General features: G+C 32.5%; 1 protein-coding gene and 5 non-coding genes across 6 annotated transcripts in view; 3 read left to right on the top strand and 3 right to left on the bottom strand.

Annotated features, from left to right (window-relative positions):
- Nucleotides 1-8,499, bottom strand: part of LOC116771129 (uncharacterized) — a 56,771-nt gene extending 48,272 nt beyond the window's left edge. The window contains exon 1 of the mRNA XM_032662859.2: nucleotides 8,292-8,499. The gene's annotated coding sequence lies outside the window, so the exon portion shown is untranslated. The remainder of the gene's footprint in view (nucleotides 1-8,291) is intronic.
- Nucleotides 8,500-11,293: 2,794 nt separating this feature from the next.
- Nucleotides 11,294-11,365, bottom strand: Trnad-guc (transfer RNA aspartic acid (anticodon GUC)). The gene has a single exon. It is a non-coding gene; the product is annotated as a tRNA-Asp (tRNA).
- Nucleotides 11,366-14,105: 2,740 nt separating this feature from the next.
- Trnad-guc (transfer RNA aspartic acid (anticodon GUC)) lies at nucleotides 14,106-14,177 on the top strand. The gene has a single exon. It is a non-coding gene; the product is annotated as a tRNA-Asp (tRNA).
- A 910-nt stretch (nucleotides 14,178-15,087) lies between these two features.
- Nucleotides 15,088-15,159, top strand: Trnad-guc (transfer RNA aspartic acid (anticodon GUC)). Its single transcript has one exon. It is a non-coding gene; the product is annotated as a tRNA-Asp (tRNA).
- A 1,878-nt stretch (nucleotides 15,160-17,037) lies between these two features.
- Nucleotides 17,038-17,109, top strand: Trnad-guc (transfer RNA aspartic acid (anticodon GUC)). The gene has a single exon. It is a non-coding gene; the product is annotated as a tRNA-Asp (tRNA).
- Nucleotides 17,110-17,482: 373 nt separating this feature from the next.
- On the bottom strand, nucleotides 17,483-17,554 carry Trnad-guc (transfer RNA aspartic acid (anticodon GUC)). Its single transcript has one exon. It is a non-coding gene; the product is annotated as a tRNA-Asp (tRNA).
- Nucleotides 17,555-21,812: the final 4,258 nt, after the last annotated feature.

The raw sequence follows: 21,812 nt of genomic DNA, 5'->3' as shown, positions 1-21,812 counted from the left end.
AAAGCTCGCTATAGTTATATGTTAAATCAATGAAAAAAATGCTATTAAACATTAACAATATTAGGAGCGAAAATAAAATCTCTTCATCCAAAAAAGTGACGACGTGTGTTGAGGAGCACGCGTTGATAGTCCAGGTGTCTTACGACTGCCGGGTGAGTCCTTCATTGTTACATTACACTCACAATACTATAGTCTACAGCCCACCATCTGCTGAAGACGAGGGTTTGAAATGCATTGATTTCATTGACAATTATACTTGTATCTGATACGATACTTATTCATTAATATTAAGAATAATTATTAATAATCGTCTTTATGTTTGTACTTAAAATAAAAGCATTACACAAATGACATATTCCGAGAAGATGCAAAAAAAAACTAAATGAGATTTTCAACGAGCACCTGTTGTTTCTTGGTAGTTACAGCTGTCTTGAAGCCGTGTGTCCTTGAACACGCCAGGTAAATAACCGTACATCATAAACGGCTTTTTGTTACCTTTTTTTTTGTCCTAAACAAGTTCCTTTCAGAAACCTCCAAATACATAAATTTCAATTTTGTTGTCGAATAATAACTTAATAAAAATGCAAACTTTAAATTGCAAAGGTTTCAAACGACAAATAAATCCAGAATATATCCAGACGCTAATTGAATTTACATTTCAACAAAAACTGTTTTAAATACCGTAATATTTTAACTTGACTATAAACTATCAAAACAGTTGCCAACTTCACGAATTCTATCTGTAAGCCGCGCGTTATTCCATCTACCACCTGCGCCTTTTGTCTTCCTTCTCTTTCCCACACATTAGCAAAACTATTAGTAATATTTACCATCTCTTTCTCAAAGCCTCGGTTTATCTCATTCTGCATATTTTGTTCGTTCAAAAATGAGGAAAGTGTGAAGGATGTTTTAAAGGAAAAAAAAAAACTGTTGTCAAGGTTTCGCACTAATAGCTATTTCAAAGCATCTTTTATTATGTATTTAGTGTACCTGCTGATGCATAATACATATATGTTTATTCATGTAATTTTTCTCGTCTAATTAATTAAGAACGTCAAATAACAGTCCCGAAACCTTACAAAAACAACATCCGCCATATGTAGCGATTTCGGATTAAATGTAACATTCACGTATCATATTTTTTTAAACCGCACAATGCGAATTAAATCTCTATTGCATGGTATATAAGTTATATTATCGTGGGACGGGATTCTGTTCCCTTTGGTTGAGGTTAATAGGCGCGAAATTCAGGATCGCTCGGCCATGTTTAAAACAGCAACTGTCAAATGACGTCATCACATGAGAACTTAGTGAAATAAAAAATGATTGTCAAAACATTATATCAACTTATAACATATAATTAATTAAGTTACAATCGATTCAATATTACATATAATAATTAGTGTATAATAAACAGTTTTGTATAATGAAAACGTAATGAACATAGAATAACGTTAGAACAAATCACATAGAGGAAGACAGCGTCTCGTTAACCTTAAGCCACACCGAGAGGTACATTCACTCGCCATAATAAATACAAATTATCCGTTTACGTGATCTCTTAAATCTACCGAGCAACTAGCATGCGGATAGGAAAATCTATATAATAACTAGTTTTCTATAAATTCCTTCTGGGCTGTTTAATGCCACTGTTATATCATTAGCGTCATACTGCTTTGTAATTATGTCAGTGCTTAAGGTGGCGTTGACTTAAGTGCTTAGTGTGGGCACATCAGTTTAAACGGGGCTCACTACAGATAATACGTTCAAAACGTTTTGTTATTCCTATGATAAAATATTTTATAAATATTAATTTCTGTTGATAGAATTGTTATAATCTTCAGTGTGCAATAACTATAGAATTATATGCTGACATTAAACTTAGTTTTTTTTAAAAACATTTGATGATAAAAGTTTTAAACAGCGTTTAATGAAATTACTATTAAAGTTTTTTAAACGACGATTTAAAGTGAATTGAAAATATATATATACTTTAATCAGTAATACAATAAAAGGAGTAATTGTTTGTAGCTCCGTTACACAACACACGGACGGACATACGATACGTCATGAGTTATTAGGTATACAATAGGTTATTTGGCAGTGACTTGATGGAACTGTCTAGTCTGAACTCATAAGAAAGGCTTTCAGCTTGAGAAGTTACCCAACTTTAAGACTTTGGATTTAAATATATATTAACTCTGATATGTAAAAGATTTTGACGTTACAAACTTTTATTATCTGTAACATTACAGATATAGTAGTTTTTGAGTGTAGTAATATTATTAGAAACAAAAAGAATATGGTAACATCGAATAATAAAGTTTCGTACATTATTCAAAATTAAAAATGTATGAGGTTCTATAGAAAAAAACTAGACTAACTTGAATTTGATGGTCGCTCGACCGCTACGATGAGTATACAGGAATATAGACTTTAAATATAGATTCATAGGATTTATTATTAATTGTGGTTAGAGCGAAGTTATTAACATTTATCGTATTATGTGAAACAAAATTACAGCGTGGATTCTTTATGGCATGGCTCATACTAGATGGATACGAGGATAAATATATAAGAGATATTCAGTAAGTTTGTTAACAATATACCTAGACGCTTACCACAAGTCGACATCGACTCTACATACGAAACGTATACCATAGTAAGCGTAAATGTATGAATGAAAAACTCTTAACGCTCTGTATGTAGTGTGACGATGCCAACTGAATAAGTATAGTGATTGCGATTTATTAAAGCTCATATTCCATATTATGGAATCGTAAAACCATTAGTCCGTCTGTAAGCGTGTCCACCTCATCATGATATAATATGTAGTCAGGCCTTTCATGTGACTGCGTGTCTCAATGGTTGCCAAAACACTTTAAAATTGGCGTATCTCCATAACTAATTTGGATAACGACTCCGTAATTTAAACTTATGTAAGTATTAAAAAATTATATACGACTGACGTTGTTTTAAAAATTTAAGAAATGTATTGAAATTACGCTTATTCGACTTATATGGTAGTTACGATATGTTATAAAGGTAGGTACACATCTATTATACAGAACATATGTCAATAAACGTTATATTTTTATCGACTTTATAACATTAAACGTAAATTAAAAGGACAGTGTATACTCTTGGCTTAGAACAATTCTTATATGAACTTATTGTTTGCTAAGCCTTTAGAGAATGTGAAACCTTGCTCCGTAGCGTTTACATAGGAACGGTCCGACATTCACTTAGACATTACAAACGTAAACGAATAATGTTAAGGACGTCTCTTAAATACACACACACACGATGAGCGACTCCTTATAGTACGTTACTTAAGATTAAAGTGGGAAAGGTCAGTAACCTCTGCCCAAAAATGGTGTAAACAATTTTGGCGCAACTCCAGCTGATCTGACGACAATTATTACAAACCCTATTTGGCAGGTGTTCGACTCCTACTGGACGAGATCTCGGACCGTTTATTACGTTGTTTTTTCATTACTTCCACTCATCACTAGATATTATAAACAAAGTGCTTGTCCGTTTGTCTTTTCACGATAAACTCTAAAACGAAAGCATATTACCAACAGTTACTCCTAGAAGTAAGCATACTACTACTGTTTGAAAGGAAATTACGAGAAGGTTCGTTTTCTAGTAATAAATTAATTTATTTTTTATTTAAATATAATCAAAGAAAAGCGCATTATTGCTGTAATTAATCTCAATTATAAGATTAAAGTCATAGAGCGACATGTGAAAGTAGCGGTAATGTATCATACCGGTTCATTTTTAACATTTCTTTTCACATTGTACTTGTTATGCGAATTATTCGAGGTTAACATGCTGGCATAGAGTTCACACTGCCGAGCGGAGAGGGTAGCTGAGCGGAAAATACGCGAGCAATGTAACAAAAAACATTATACATATATATTAAGACAAAACTGAATTTAAATTATTTTAAAATAAATTTAAAAACGTATAATCTATTATCGTATATTCATTTAACAAACGGAAATAGTTCCGAAACTAAAATAACACCCTCTGGTCTTAATGGATCAGAAAAAAACATAAAGAATTGTAGAGTAACTGACGTCCTCTTAAGAGGGCGGGAGATCACCGCTTCACCGGGATAATAAGTGATATGTATATAAATAACATTAGTTGCGTGTAATCGCATATCTTGGTACACGAAAGTGATTTGTTATAAATAATAATATAATAACACGCCACATAATCCGCGAAATAGTATTATTACGGTATAGTTTTAATAACATTATTGCGTTAGTGAAATAACGAATTGGTTGTTTAGATACTCCGTTGTCAGTATGACAAAACTATTAGACGAGACTGTACTATTAAAAGAAATTTACACTAATGTATCAAATCAAAAGATTCGTTCAAATGTAGACTTGAAAGGAAGGATCTGACATGTGTGCTGTGATTTCATCGCGATGATGCTTCAGGGTCCTGACAATATGGTTACTACGTATATTATCAATTAAAATTACATAACCACGATCTAATCAATTTGAGGTATAAGACAGAGCAAATTGATTCATGGAATTGATTCAATACATACGTATGTTAACTTTAATATAATTTCATATAAAAAAAATCTTCATATATGAAACACGTTCAAACTGACAGTGTGTTCGATGTTAACTCTTCCTAGTAACTTTGCATTCGTCGTTCCAGCGGTCGCTGTGATATTGGAGAGCTCACCAACAATTCAATATAATATTCTCAGTAGACTACCACGCGACAATTATTATTAATATAACTAACATAAACTATTAATTAAGTAAGAATTCCATTATGCCTGATTATGTAAATTAAACACTAACCTGGTGTATGTACTGATCATATATACACTATTACAACGATCTCTGTTTTCTTAATTTAATTAAATTAACAAACGATTATTGAATCGATTATTGTATAATAAATTTCATTACAATCGATTTCACTGTTTTACTCGATTCGGACGCTTTGATATTCAATTAGCAAACGTTTTACTTATCAACGGTAAGATCACGGTTAAATTTAATATGTTTTAAATAACGATTTTTATAATGAATGGTAAGATTCATAGCCTTATGGAAATATATTCTGTTACGCTCGAGTGTCAGTGACGTTTTATTGAGTGTTGAGTGTCGTGTGTAATGAATGAGTTACGCGGTTTGAATGAGACACTTTAGGCATTACGACTTCAAGGCTTCTGTCAATAAACAATTCTATTACATTCTTTTAATGTTTCTTTTTCAATGAAGATGTGTATATAGCAAAATGATATTGAACAGTTTTTAAAACAGTTATACATATGAAAATCGTTGTCAAATTTAACTTAGCTTGCGAACGATTTCAATTGCATGTAAACACACACACACACACACACACACACACACACATATAATATATATATATAAATATATATATATATGTATATTAGATTTACATCGACACCTAATTCTCGCATAAACGACAAACAGACTAACACACAGGTCCGGGGAGCCAATACTAAGTACTCTAAGAAGACAACAACCAGGGCAAACACCAAGATGTAATCGCCAACCGTACCAGAGGTGCAAACGTCAAGACAGACGAATGAGGTAATCGAAAAATATTATAAATACAACGAATGATTCAATAATTGCTGAAGTTCCATAGTTGAATAATCGCATAATCGCCTCCGCTTTAACCGGTTCAAACTTCAACCGCGGTCGAGGAGACTCGGTCCCAGTAATAGTTACAGTTGAACCGCACTTTAACCGTCGGCTTTATAAAACAATAGATACAACGCGTTTCACGTTATATGGAATAATTAAACGAAAAACAGTTTTTAACTTTTAAATAAACTAATTGATAAGTTATCAGTGTTAACCCAGCGCAGTTAACGAAATACGTAGTTAAAGTAACTACACATTAAACTGAACCGGTCATAAAATACTCGATAAATTGAACCTTGACTTAAGTGTTTCTTATTAAGTTAAATTTAATATGTTTGCTATAGATTATATAGAAAAAATAATTCAGTTTTTTCATGATGTATGAATCTAGCTATTTCAAGAAATTGAATTGTTTTAGGTATATGTATATACTTTGTATAACAATACAACATACCGACATTATATAAATGAAAAATCTTAATAGTTACTTATGTCAGTACACAGACCTTCAAATACACATTTACAAAATAACATTCAACTTAAATAAAAATAAAATGAAATAAATCCAACAATTGCATTTTTTTTTTGGAAAATAAGTTCCCGAGCAATAAATATTATCAAGAATTAAATAAAACCAATTCTTTAAACTACACTTACGGAAACACCCAATATTTAAAGCTGGTTTTTCCCGTGACTACTTAATACTAAAACTAAGATACAAAAAACCTTCAAAAGGTTAGTACAATAAAATTATCTGTAGTTTTAGTGGTTATAACTTACAGATACAACTTATAAAAACCGACTTAAACACAATTGATTATTGTTAATAGAAAATCTAAGCATGCGATTACAAAGAATTTAAGTTTGAAGCCTTCTCAGAAAAGAATCAAATACCTCCAAGGAGTTTCCATTCAATTATGGACCCTATTACAACAGAGATAAGGTTTAAATGTTTGAATATATTAGAACAACCACAGAGCTAACACTAAACGCTTAGGTTTGTAAATTATATATGTACAACTATATATAAACATAATGCATTGTGCTTTAAAGAATTATAATAAATGTTTTGATTTGCTATACATTTACTTTTAACAAGTTGTGACGGATCTAAACCAGACTTACCACTTGTTTGCATCACACTACAAACGGAGCGTTCTCAGTTTTCAATCAGTAGTATTTTGATAATATGAGTGAATTACTTACGAAAAACTCGAAACGCTACGTGCGTATAGTGACTCCGCAAACTACATGTAGGTGTACAGAATGAAAGTTGATTTATAACATTTACATAAAACATGCTAATTTCTAAAAAAAATTAACCGTGTCTCACGTTTCGTGACAGTGGGTCGCAATAACGCAACAAAATATACTTACTAACGAGTTTGTCGGTCAGATGCAAGCGAGGTATCACTGTAACCGACTTCAAAGAACGTAGTAGCTGATAATTAATATGTTAGCCGCAAATCCTCTGCGGGCAACACTACACCAAGATGTGTTAGCCAAACCGCGGTTAGACTTCGACACACACAGGCAGCTAATAATTGTTCAATAATGATAAATATTCACTAGCGCTAACCTGCATGGACTCAGCTCGCTTAGCATTCACACTATCGTCACCACTTATTTACATCGAACTAAACACTATCAGTCCACAGTTTTTCATACAACATTACCAACAAATAATATAAACTATTAGCTATTCAGTTAGACCACACACCCGTGGTTAGGACAAAGATTATTATTCATAAATTAACAATAGTGTTAATTCAATACGAAAGGTATAACGCTTCAAGGTGAAGTGACTGACTTTTATTTAGTACTTAAACAAACTTAATTTCATAATTAATAAATATAATTATTTATACAAAAAAATTGGGTAATATTTACATTGATATATACTTATTACAGATTACATAATGCTTTCGAGACTTATCGTCTTAATCCAACGTCACATTATACACATAGTTATTATTGTACAAGTCGTAAACTGTACACAATAGTACATTTCTAACGTTACATTCTTCACCTTGTTAATTCTATATTTATTATCACGCTATTAAATGTCAAGAACATACAACACTTACATAACTGCATGTACACATTATGATTGTATTACCTAAAGATAACAAGAGTAATCTGGTTTCATAGTTCACACATAGTATTACCTATTCGTAGTTCGTATATTATTTAATTAACATTATTCATTAAAATGGCTTTAATTTAACCGTTCGCATTGGAGCTCTAAAGTGAAAATCTTAACAGCCTGTTTTTATAGCAGGAGTCAGACGACATTGAATTCCTAGAATAGAGAATAAATCACCGTCTACATTTCTTCGAAAGCATCTTATTTATAAATGTGTACCACCTACGAGACTTGCGGGTCCAAAATTACGTGTATTTCGTAATAAGTTATACTATTGTTCAACTTTGTTGTATTTTTAAAGTTTACACAAGTGTCTAGGATTGTAAATCGATTTCACGAAGCCTTCGTTTTATTATGCGGGTTATTTTAATATTAATAAGACTATCAAACGTTCATCTCTCACGAACGCAAGCATCGACATTATTACAATCGGCCGATATCACTACAATCAGCTACGTAAAGAAAAGATAAGAAATACCTACCGTTAAAAATCCGTCAAAAAGCAACTGAAATACACAGCACAATAAACAACATTCCATAACACAATAATATCAAATAACACGATTTCTGTTCACTAAAATACAATCACATAACTATCGAAGACGAGATAAATGTTCAAGTTTTTTTTTATTCTACGAAAGTTATTACGCGAACCACAGAGCGACCAGCACAACCACCACCGACAGTGAAGCGTTGCTGACTGACGGGAGTGAAAGAGAAATTTCACGATGTGCGATTAGATGGCGAGTGCGAAAGAGATGGAAGAACAGAATGAAGCTAGCTGTGACCGGGAATGACCACATGGCACGCATTTTGTTTGGTTCAATCATTGCACAAATTGAGAGTTGGCGCGTTTTTGTTGAAGCTAAGTTTATGAAGCCACGTGTTCCAATGTTTTTTGAATGGTGAACGATTTTGTCGAGAGACTTTTTTTGTTTAAAAGTGCCATTTACATTTGAAAAAAGTCTTTATAAATAAAACTGACCTTAAATATTGAATATGTTACTTCCCAGTCTTAGTAACACTGTTAGATAGGTTGGCAATTTCTTAAACACAGAACTTTTAAGTTGAAACTGAAATGGCGGGTTTTAGAAGCGTTTTAGCAAAAAATAAAATAAGTGCTATTCGAGTGAGTATAAATTTATACTTAGTTAATACATTTGAATAATTTTTTCCATTTTATTTATATTCAATTAGTTACGCTCATGGTAAAACTGGTTTATCTATATAATTTCCATTTTAAACACTCAATTCGACACTAACAAAACCATTATGCTCGCTCAGTAAGTTTACGTCTTCGACCTACACACTTACAGATACACAGTTTTTTGCCAATTGCCATTATACTATAAAATAATATTGAAACTTGCGAATAGATTGTTTTGTAAAAACTTGCCAACGAAACAAGCTAACTTTAATATCTTGTCATTTATTCATTCGACGAAACAAAAATAAAATCTACTTCGTAATCTGAATCAACGTTCTATTCTAATTAAAGCTGAATTGTTTTCTTAATTCCCATTATCTTTTATATAAGGAAAAGAAAACATGAAAAACCAAAAGTTGGAGGCAGATTTATTAAATACAATTTACAGTTAAAAGAAAATAATTGTAATACATACAATGTCTATACCCTGCTTTATCGTTCGGTCTTCTGTAATGAAAGTGGCTTGACTTTAAATTGACAATTGTTCCACATTGTACCGTGAGATATGAAATTTGGCGTTTTTAATGAAAAAAATGTAACATTCTTTTATACTTTACATATTTTACGTAAATCCTTAGTATTGATAAGTTTATGAAAGTGTATTTTTAGGTTATTTGTTTTGTATAGTGTTGTATTGTTTGTTTGTAATAGCTTTTTACATGTGGTAACCTTGCGGGAGTCCACATCAAACTTAAATGTTGTAGTAACGTACAAGTATAAGAGATATTCTGCTTTTATTATATCCTTTTATTGTTCAAGAACTAGGTGTCTAATAGGTATCTTAGACTACATTTATTAGTACAAAGGATTACATCAAAGTCACTTGCGTCGCTTTAAAATCTCAGCACGTTATAATTGCGTGAGTGTGTTTTATTTCTCTTCGAGTATTTTGTGATGTTTCGAGTCGGTAATAATCTCAAGTAGGCAATTCGTAAACATCTCGGAAGCTGTTCGGACTGAACTCACAATTTTCTACATGTTTTTTGCCGAACTCGCGGAAACTTTTATTCTTCTTTTTTCTTAATATTCGTATTTTATGTATACAGTTTTTATTATGTCTATGAATTATGATGAGTTTATTTTTATTGTAGGTACTTATTTATGATAATAATATTTCGAGGAATATTTCACTACTAGATAATATCGGTTTATATTGTTGGGGTATTTAAATTTAGAATTTAAAGTTTTTACTCGACTTCGTCCGCATTTCCTCTGGAACTAATTTAACAGAGAAAAGAATAACATTTGTTACTTAAAGAAATAGATATATGGTAATCAATCCCTATTGACTTTTGACAACACAAAACTGCTATGAGGTCTTCACGCGGAAGTATATCGATATACTAGGATATACTGATAGTTATTTCAATGCACGGTCTATACTATTGTAAAGTTTCATTAAAATCGATTCAGTAATTTTTGCTGACAACAGCAACAGACGTACATACATTCACTCGTCTATACATAACATACAAAAATGCCCTCTATAACATTAGAAGCTATCAATAAATGATTTTAATTTGTATATAATGAAGAAGGTCGGTATGTTTAACCCGATATAAAAAACTATATAAGCTATTTCACGGAGTAAACTATATACTACTAACTAGTAGAGTTTACTTACTATTATAATATCGTAATAAAAATGTTGCCATACATTTATATTGCAACTTATAACATTTTTATAATTTATTTTTATATAGAATTAAAATCAAACTGAAGTCCTGTCAAGTCTAGAATTTTCTATTCCTGTACCAATATAGTTTATATAACATTGATTCAATTAACAAATAGTTATAAGAAAGACCAGAAATAAAACTATCGGATAGCAAAATAAAGTACATTGAGTCCTGCCCCTCACCTACCCCTCCCCCCTCCCCCTCGCCCCTCACACCTCGGTCCTGATCCTTCGTCCTTCATTAGTGGATAACACTAATTTGACGTGAACTCAAAAGAACAATGACCAGGGCGTTACTTGTTACAAGAGAGGTTCGAGCGGATTCAGAACACCCTGTAAAGAGACGCGGAAATAACACTTGATACACTTAAAGAGAGCAGGAATGATGAGGATTTGGAGATGAAACCTTTGGTGAGAGGGTGTCTTAAATATCTGAAGAAATAATCTTGGTAGTGAAGACCAAAGGTTGTGTCACTATTTGGACATTATTTGCGACTATTTTATTATTTTTGATGGGATACAGTCGTTATTTACATGCCGATATTCATGTGACCTTCACGTTATATACATGGTGATAAAAATAATCCCCAAAAAGGTGTCTCTCCGGCGGGGAATCGAACCCCGGTCTCCCGCGTGACAGGCGGGGATACTGACCACTATACTACCGAAGATGATGATGAATTTGTATTAAAATAAACCAATACTGCTTTTTATTAGCTGATAAAAAGAATTTAATAGTAAACATTAAATAAACGCCTTCACAACATGTTTAAATCGCTACCTCTTGATGATGTGTACTATACGTTATAAAGCGTGAAGCTTTTTTCTTCTCCTGCCTCACTTGACTTCGGGAGAGGTTCGGTTTTAGAGTTTAAACAGTGCCAGGTGAAGGAATGCATTTGCCAGATCCTTACGACTTGAGAGTTGATTTTGAGGTTAACTGGCACACCTGCTGGGATGGAGATTTACTGAAATAGGCATTTTTATTTTTGTACTCGCTTTTACACATTTCTTTACTCCATCGAATACTTCGTTATTCTGGGACCTAAACGATCGCATGAGATTGAACATTTTTAGCCGCTCCACGTGTCTTTTGATGCGACAGTTTCAGGTAATTATGTCCTAGATATTTTTAACAATAATAATTATATTATTTTCCTAGGATATAAACTTTAACTCTGTCAAACAGAATAATTTAAATTCAGCAGTTTAAATGGTTTAGCATTGACAAAACGAAACCCAGAGGAGGGACTAATGTTGTCTAGATTTAGTGACATTTGGTTTATGACAATTTCAGATATTAAAGTTATTATTTAAATTAATCGCTAAATGTAATTTAGGTAATTTTATATGTGTATATTAAAAACATATGGCTGTATTGAAATTAGCACATATGTATACAGATCGGAATCCCTGCCATTCAGAACAATAATTATTCGAATAGGTATAAAAATTAAATTATTTATAATAATTTAATTTCAAATAAAAGTCATGAATAAAGTTAAATCCAAAAATATTATAGTATTGTTTAAAAAACACTTAATACAATGAATATTTATATAAGTTGTTTGAATATCTAATTATCTTCTGCAATTTGAAAAGACGAATAAAAATATTAAAATTGAAAGTTCTCCAATATAAACCGATAATCGGATCTTCAATTCCAAGAAACAAAATCTGACTTTAAATAAATAATGCAAAGTCGTTCCAATATAAAACAAAACTACAATGTTGATACAAGCGTGACTGTCAATGTACAAAGAATTTATCATATTTTGTCAGCTGGTTTTATGTTAAAGAAATACTCTTTTGTACACCAATACCTTGAGGAGTATGTTTTTTTTATGTAAAAGTTGGCAAACGAGCAGACGGTCTACTTGATGGGCAGTAGTCACCGTCGCCCATGGACATCCGCAACATAGATGTTGTGGATGCGTTGCCAACCTTGGTTGTTGAGGAAAAGGGAGGTGTGGGAATAAGGAATGACAGGAAAGTGTGGGAACAGGGAAAGGGCAATCGGCTCTCTCAGTCATCGGACGATACGCAGTCATTAATGACTACTTCACGCCGATCTTCTGTGAGAGGGTGGTACTTCCCCGGTCGAGCCAGCCTATGTTTGAGCTGTAGTTATCTGACCACAGCTAGGCTCTACCACCTATAAATGTATAAAATATAAATAATGTAAATGTTATGTTTACCACAAGTACGCAACGTCACAATACAGAGCGTTAATAGTTTTTCATTTTAATCTTCGCCCATTATAATATTAACTTGTGTCATTGACTGAATAACGGGCAACAGTTTGTTTGTAGTGACGATTGCAACTCGTGATGAGCATAGATATCTGAAAAGACAAAAGACTATTTAGTTTCAGGCGTTAATAATGAAGTGGTTCGTTACAAATATGTATGTATATCAACTTTCTTTATTTTATGCCGTGTCTATGAAAAACAAACATAATATTCTCGTAAACCTTAGTTGGTGTTTATTCTACAATATTAAATTTGTTATCGTAAAACAACATATAAAATGTAGGTAGTTTTTTACTACAGATAACAAAATAAGACAAAAAATACAACTATATTTTTTCGAACTATATATATAGTTGACCAATGATCACAATCTATAAACATTAGTTAATCTTCATTTCTCCATACTCATCAGATTATAAAAGTATTAATGGTTGTAATACAGTCGTAAAGATGTATTTTGAGAAGAGGCATTACAATCTTCGTCCGTGCTCTTCGCTCAGTGTGCACTACGCCTTAATGATTTAAAATCACAGCAGATGTTCGAAATGAACTTTCCAAGGAAGTGTACTTGCATAAGTCGAGAATAAATCTCAACTTCCGACCATTGTCTGACTAGATTATAATACGGACAATTCTTAATTAATATATACATGTAAAACTACAGGTTTGTGCGCGGTTCACGGGTACATGGGACATTTTAATATTTATCACGAAACCGGTCCATAAGTAATTAGTTATTTGTGTAAATTATACAGGCATATGTATCGACTTTGAGACTCGGTTGGTTATAAAAAGATTGCATAGCTACGAATTTAATGTATAACATGAATGTTAAAAGGTAAGGGAAGTTTTACATTTCACCAAAAAGACCACCCAGATGTAACGAGTGTGTCTTTAAGAAAGTGCTCTCTCAGACCTCTTTGAGGATTCTTTCGTGAGGAACGACAAAATAAATAAACTTACATTTCAAAGGATAAAATTTTATTATATGTTGTTACTGAATTCTTAATTGATGTCAAATTCAATCAGATGTTTACTCGATGTAAATGACTTACTATTAGAGATATAAATATGGAAATAAACCATAAATAATAGACCTTTAATAGTTATTGTAATATCAATTTTATTATACGCTGCAGATATTTTGAAACCAATATCATCTTCGGTAGTATAGTGGTCAGTATCCCCGCCTGTCACGCGGGAGACCGGGGTTCGATTCCCCGCCGGAGAGACATACTTTTTACACGTTTTATGTCATCATGTCGTAATCCACCTCACATTAAAAAATGTCGCGACAAATTGGTTCTAATGTCAAAGCTGTGAGTTTTGAACTTTAGAACCTGTTCTATTTCAGAATCTTTTCTTGTGTCTGCATCACTCTTTTATCTCGTCCTTCGTCTGACAAAAGACTTTTGTTTAGTTCCCACTTGACTGTAGCTACAAGCCCTATTAGCTTTGACAGCGTCACCGTCTCCCGATCGGACCTACCGTTTAAATATGGGCCTGAAGGAACTTCCGTCCCAAGGGGTAAGGATGCTTGTAAGAGGCCGGACCTCGGCTTAGGACGTATTTGGAGGGGAGTGGTATGGGGGGGGATGGCACTGCACGACAACTTCTGAAGGCAAAGAGACGGAAGACATAAAGAAATGTCGGTTTTTGGTTGACCGCTGGAACCTCAAGTCAATAAATTGTTGTCAGTATCTTTGTGAGAAATGTGCTTTAAATATATCTTAAATTAGAACGGGTAATGTCTGCGTACAAATTATTTATTTAAAAGCTCTGTTATGACACAAGTAGAATGCTAACATTCTCAAATCTAGAGAAGAAGAATAAAGAAAGGTGCTGGTAAAAATATAACTAGTCTTTGTTTATAATAATAATAATAAATAAATAAATTAACGCCTTTATTCCATTCGACAAATTTCTTCGTGTTTTCACACAGCAGTCAAGATTAAAATTCGTCCAACAAATAAAAACGTCGACATGAGCAAATATTCCTCGATTCCAGTGCTAATGAAGCCATAGCATAAAAAAAATCAGAATTGATTATTCACTCAATTATTATAAATAAGATTCAATTTATATTATATTCTTATAAACCATAATTATTATTGCCAATTTTTTGTTCAATATTGTCATCATCTTCGGTAGTATAGTGGTCAGTATCCCCGCCTGTCACGCGGGAGACCGGGGTTCGATTCCCCGCCGGAGAGACACGCTTTTTTTGGTAAAGATATCGACTCATTAAAATCTTACAGACAATATACAATAAAATCCAAAGAAGATAAAATTTTAGTAGTTTTGACACAGGCAGTAATTTAAGCTCACTAACATAAATATTGCGATAGTCTTAAATAATAAATTGCTAACATCGGAAAGTTTAATGTCAACGGTCTTTTTTGAGAATTGGTCCCCTTGGACGTATCTATCTTAAAATCTAAGCAATAAGTCCGAACACACAAGAACAGTTAACTGTTATATTCGCTTGTTTATTACCGTTTATATACAATCCTAATTAAATATTTATATTTTAAAAACATTATATTTAAACAAATGAAACTATATTATATAATAAATACATAGCTGTATACTGGTATCGTTGTATTAATGGCCATTGTCACTGTAATGGTAAATCGAAGAGAGTTCGTAACTTTAGTTTTAAGTATTGAGTTCACAGTAGAGCGCGACTTCAGCCGAAAATAACTTTTATAACCCTATTCAGCACCCAGTCCCTCGCTTAGAACAGTCAAACGTACACGCTGATTGTGAGTGCTGACGTACCTATTATTAAAACGAGGATATATTAAAAATATATATATCGTATATGTCAAAAATAAGATTTAATTAGTATATGAGAAGTAAAATTTTATTTATTATTGTTTAATATTGAAGTCACAATTACTTAGAGTCTGTGAAATTTCGATAAATAGCAAATCAATGATAAAAATTTAATGACTGTTTCGATAGTTCAATGCATTATTCTATTCCATATACCTTGTGAGTAACCCTGGTTGACTTTCTTTAATCCCAGGGATAGTGCCGGAGTAATAAATCCCAAACCACTGATACGAGGCCAAGCCATCCCGGCCAGGGAAAGTTTATAGCGTTTATTGAATAGAACACGGGCGGTGTAACTTTAAAATGACGTATTGATTCAATTATTACGTCAAAGTAAATGTATTTTACTCACAAATACTAAGTTTAGATCGTACCTAAGCTTACCAAAAGTCCGAGTGTTCACACTGTAATGAGCGTTATTTAATAAGAAACGAGAAACGCTGCGTATGTAGTGAAGATAGCAATTTGTGTTAACCATAATGGAGCTGTTTAAAAAATGCAAATACATTTAAAATTTCGAGTAAAATATAAACGCTAAGTTTTCTCGCAGTAAGAAACATGAATATGGAAAAGAGTGAGATCTTCGCTGTTAAGTTTCTGGAGTAAATTTAAATTAAATATATAATACAATGTTAATATAATAGTACACGTTTCTGGCATTTGTAGGCGTTTTAATTATTTTGTCATATCTTTTATGACGAGTCGCTAGGACGACGTCCGCCCACACAGCATTATAAATTATTTATTATTATATATAATTAATAGAGAAATATTTATAAAATATATCACAAAATAGAATAAAAACGTGATCTATGGCGTACATTATGATAATACATTTGAATATTAATTTTAAAAATCGATTTGTCACTCACATTTTATATCATCAGAGTAAACTTACATTATTGTCAAAGGAAATTGAACTTTGTGTCACTATAAATAAGAATGCCGGTAAACAGTTTGTTGTTCTTAACCAATGCCATATGTTGTATACCCAGTTATTGTAGGGTGAACCCTAATTAGAGTATGGCATAGTAGCAATTTATTATACGGGACACCTGGGGTCCGATCAGCTGTATAATTAGCTTAATAATTAACTGCGTGATCGGTTCGTGTTGCAAATGAAATTGGAACGTATATTTTGCATTCATAAAAACTTTAATAATAAACGTAACACTCAACATTATAATGACGTATAATCTTGTCTGTAAATAATATAACAGAACCAAGTTGCTTATTTCATGAATATAATAACGTCTTCGGTAGTATAGTGGTCAGTATCCCCGCCTGTCACGCGGGAGACCGGGGTTCGATTCCCCGCCGGAGAGATATAGTTTTTGATAATATTTTTTTCATTAGACGTATTCCTGTTAATTGCTATACTATTCATTAGAGTTGAATGTATAATGCATGTATTTTGGGTTCTCTTGTTACAATGAGCCCTCGAGTGACTTCTGAGACCGGAAATGCGCACGCGCAACACTAGAATAGAACAATCGTGGGTACATTATCGTCTATTAAAGCTTGAACATGCCTCATTAACGTTTTCCGCTCGTTTAAAATAAAACTATTTTTGGTTAGTTTTTTAACAATAAAAAGAGTACATGTGCCTTATCACATGCGTTGAGTTTATTCTATTGCAGTTGTTTTATTATTTTTCTATGTCATGAAAGTTTATTGAAGCAATACAAAAAAAGATAACTCTCCGGCGGGGAATCGAACCCCGGTCTCCCGCGTGACAGGCGGGGATACTGACCACTATACTACCGAAGATGACAACAATGTGTTCAAATATTTATAATAATCTATAAATACAGGTAAACAGAACTATTAAAATTGCCTTCATTATAGCAACGCCGAATAGTTGTCTCGTAGAGCGGACGTGTGCACTTAAAACAAATCAATACGAAGTTCACATAAAAAGTTATGAGGGTATCGGAGAGTGTACCGCGCCCCTGGAGTGTGGAGCGTGGGCCTGTTATGGGGGAACAAATTAAAGGACACGTGCCTCTGTTTGAATGTTTGTTTGACACTTTTATTATCGAATAACTGTTGTTTGATTGTTATTGTATGAGTCAACGTTTTATTTTGTTGCTGTACGCGACATAAGTTCATCAATTAATCGTCGCTTCATGATAGGAACTAATTTATTAATTCTGATGTTACGGTTCTATAAAAGGTTCGTATATTCTCATTCATAGTAAGTAGGGTTTGTTGAAGTACTAAATAACCTAAAACTTACAACACAATTATTTTCAGGCATGTTACTAAAATATCATGGTATATTATATTGAAGGTACGTTATCGTTAAGGTCCTCAACGAAAACTAATGAACTCCAAGAATATCCGAACAATTAAACGGCAGGAAATGACGTCGCCCCAAATATCTTGTAGTAAATTTTATAGCGAATACATTTCCTAATATTTAGACTTTAGTTTCACGTCTAGCAAATACATATAATGTTTCTGGTCGCCTCCTCTGAATAAATATTCCTTCATAGTAGGAAAGACTTCTTTCTATTGTTGTAATCTGATTGGATCCGGATTAATTAACGAATACAAAGCTCAGCGTTATCTAATTCGTATTTTTATAATTAACTACTATAATTTTAATGGTTTTTCTGTCCAACGTTTCCATTTGAATGTATTAATATATTAATTGTACAATATTACATCTCGAGCCAAGATTTATTATGTCAAGAATCCACCAGGTTTGATGTCGTCAGATTATGTTTGCTAATCAAATACCTATTGAAGTATAAACTTTGTTTAGATATTCGATATTTGTATTTTTGGTAATGTTGAATTTTGTATGTCAGATAGTCGCTCAGAGTCAAAATGTTTAATGAAAAATACGTATTTGTTTAATTATACAAAACTTAAACACAAAAAAAAATATTGTGACAGAAGAATTATTTTATTGTTAACAAATGTTTGATTGTTATTATTAAAAAATATAATTATAATTTTCCTACACTTAATAAAAATAAACAAAACGAAAAATACTATATTTTAGACTCAACTAGAGCATTAAATGTTTTCAAGGGCGTCGTATATTTGAAGTAAGATGTAAGTGTTGCCATAATGTATTAAATATTAAATTAATAATCTCTCCGGCGTCCACTCCGAATTCTGGAATTTGTAGCTGCGGTGTGCACTAAAAGCGGAGCGTCCTGTGGTTAATAGAAATTACGTGATATGTCTACATTTGATTACATCTCTAATACGAGCCGGGCTTCACGTGACCTGTACATTAAAAAAAATTACATGATTTTTAATTTGAAACAACTGCTCGTAATTAATTTGGTCCCCGTTAAACACTCGACTTGAATGTTCTTGTAATAATTAGGTGAGTTTATGTTTAAATTAATCTATGTATATTTTTCTTGTCTTCAGATTATTTTTATTAAAACGCCAGTTATTCTGTCCTAATAATTTTGGGCTTCGAACAACGATTTTCGAAATTTGTTAAGGATCATAATTGCTTATCAATAGAATAGAACCTGTACTTCCTTCAATTCTCCCGTTTATATATAAAAAATTTGTGAAAATGAAATAGAAATATAATAGCCGTCAAAAAGTTGATAACAAAGCTTAATTTGACCGTAAATAGTGTGGCCTTTACAACTTGAAATGAGTAAGCGTGTAATTACTAAACACCGTATACAACACTAATGTCTCTGTTTGACGCTTTGGCCATGTTTATTGTACACTACGAACAAATTACAAAACTAGTACAGATACCTGCAGATCCTTCGATATACAACTTGTTTGTTAATATTATAATGTAAGTAGATTTTTAAATTAAAAATTATCAACCTTACTCATACGTTACTACCATAAATTTGGCAATTCAAACATAGACTAAGGATATAGAATTATACAACTCTAGTCAATGTGGAGTTAACCAGTAACAGACCATTATATGTTTGTTTTAAGTTATTCTAAGTCATTATGTTATTGATGTTGATAGGCAATGAGTAATATCCACGTATGTCGAGTATTGGGCAATACTTTCCCTCTTGATAGATGGCTCCTTGAGGACGTTTTGACAATACGTCTTCCATCCAATTTGTTTGTCCAGAATGTGTCCAACGCCGACCATAAATTTCGTTTTGTCAATATTAGCACGATTTACGAGGACCCTACTCTTTATGGCTGGTTTCTTTAACGGTTTCAGTCAAGACATGATCTCGAAAGAGCCGGCGGCCGATTGGATTTTATTCAGTTTTCGTTTTATTACGGCCGACTTTTATATATTTTCAAAACTTGTATGATATATATATGTATTTGAATATTAAATCTTTCTTTTCAATTGTCTCTAGCTTTTAAACTTTTAAATTCGATTAAACAATTCGGTTAAAATAACGTTCATACAATATTCTAGTAAATACTTTATACTGTGTAAAGTTTCTGAATGCCTATAGTCAGTTTCCACACAAACTTTTAGATTGGTTATATCGACAGTGTGAGATGAAATTAACCAAGACATACAAAATAAACATATAAATTATAACATAGACAAAACAGTTTGATCAAAACATCAAAAAATAAGGCACCGGGATTTGCTACTTGAAGTAAAAAACATGATTTTAATCTGAGACACAGTTATTTAAAGTCACCAACAATAAAAGCTCGTCGATATCAATTCCAAGTCCCGTTTAATCAATATTTGGATGCCGGCCAGTAGTTACGTACGGACGTAATGAGAAAATTATATTATAATAGCGTTAACTTATGTTCGATGCGGATTTAAAACCACGGTTAGTCATAACTAATGATACTTAATTGTAGATTTGAACCGTTAGTTGTATTTTTTGAACGGTTTAAATTTATATTGTGTGATTGTTATAATTTATGATGATTATTTATTGAGTGATTTTATTTATAGTATCGATGTATAACCTCAATGGATTCCAGGTCTCTCCTCTTGTATGAGCGATACTTTGTTAATCCTTTGTGTCACCAGGCGTAATGCTTACCAGTCTTGGATTTCCAGAGCGTTGTTTTTGACCTATTCCGATGAGCCCGGAGCCTGAGCCCGCACAATCAGCTTATTTTGATTTGTTATGTGATGTTTCATTAATTTGTTTTTAGATTTCTTAAAGAAACTCCTTACATTTATTAAGTTCGCGTCCATACTTTAAGGACTTCATTATGTAGAATATCTTCTAAACCATTATCCAAGCAGGATACCTCGTATTTTGTAAATTACCACTCCTAATATCGATTAGCAATGAATACGGATCACCAATTTTCTCCCATATAATCGTTAGTCTCATGACAGCAGTGAGTGTGGTCTAAATCTCTTCTGTATGTATATTTTAAGTTCGTATCATCACCACATATAGAGCGTGTCTAGTTACTTATTCAATAACCGATATTTATACAAACATTTGCGAAGATTGAACATTGAAAACCTGGTAACGCTCCGTAAAACGTATAGTGATGTAAGCTCGGACTAAGGATACCGATGTTTTCATGAGCTCCTTAGGGTGTGTCAAGGTGAGCTCGTACACTTGGACTTAATATACTATCGATGTATGAAGAATGATGCACGTCACGACGTTTTAGAGACCAGGTTAATGGATGTAAGCATTGTCCTATCATTGGCCTGTCTATGTTGACGATTGTTGATAAAATAATTTATATAGAATATATATTCACTTATGTCTTCATGTTTATTCCGAATTTAAATAAATAATTACGTTAAGTTTAAACGTGAAGTAATGTTTTACTAAGCAGCCGAGCGTTTGACGGCCGCAGCTAAACAAACACTATTATATATTAATACGTAAGTACAACAAACGAAACCTAAGCGTACGTCTGTGTACACAAACGTTAAAATTTTAATGTGTTTGGAATTGAGATAGATTTGATAGTGTTTGTAGAAAATTTAAAAACTTTAAGTCTGCAAGCGATCGACTTATCTTTGGCAATACGATTAAAGCAAAAATTTATGAATGGAAAACGCTTAGACAGTATTCAGGTTGCGAGTTTTAAGTCGTACAAGGAGAGACAGTTTTTATAA

This window comes from Danaus plexippus, chromosome 17 (assembly GCF_018135715.1).
Source record: "Danaus plexippus chromosome 17, MEX_DaPlex, whole genome shotgun sequence".
Lineage (NCBI taxonomy): Eukaryota > Metazoa > Arthropoda > Insecta > Lepidoptera > Nymphalidae > Danaus > Danaus plexippus.
This window is presented reverse-complemented; position numbering and strand designations above follow the sequence as displayed.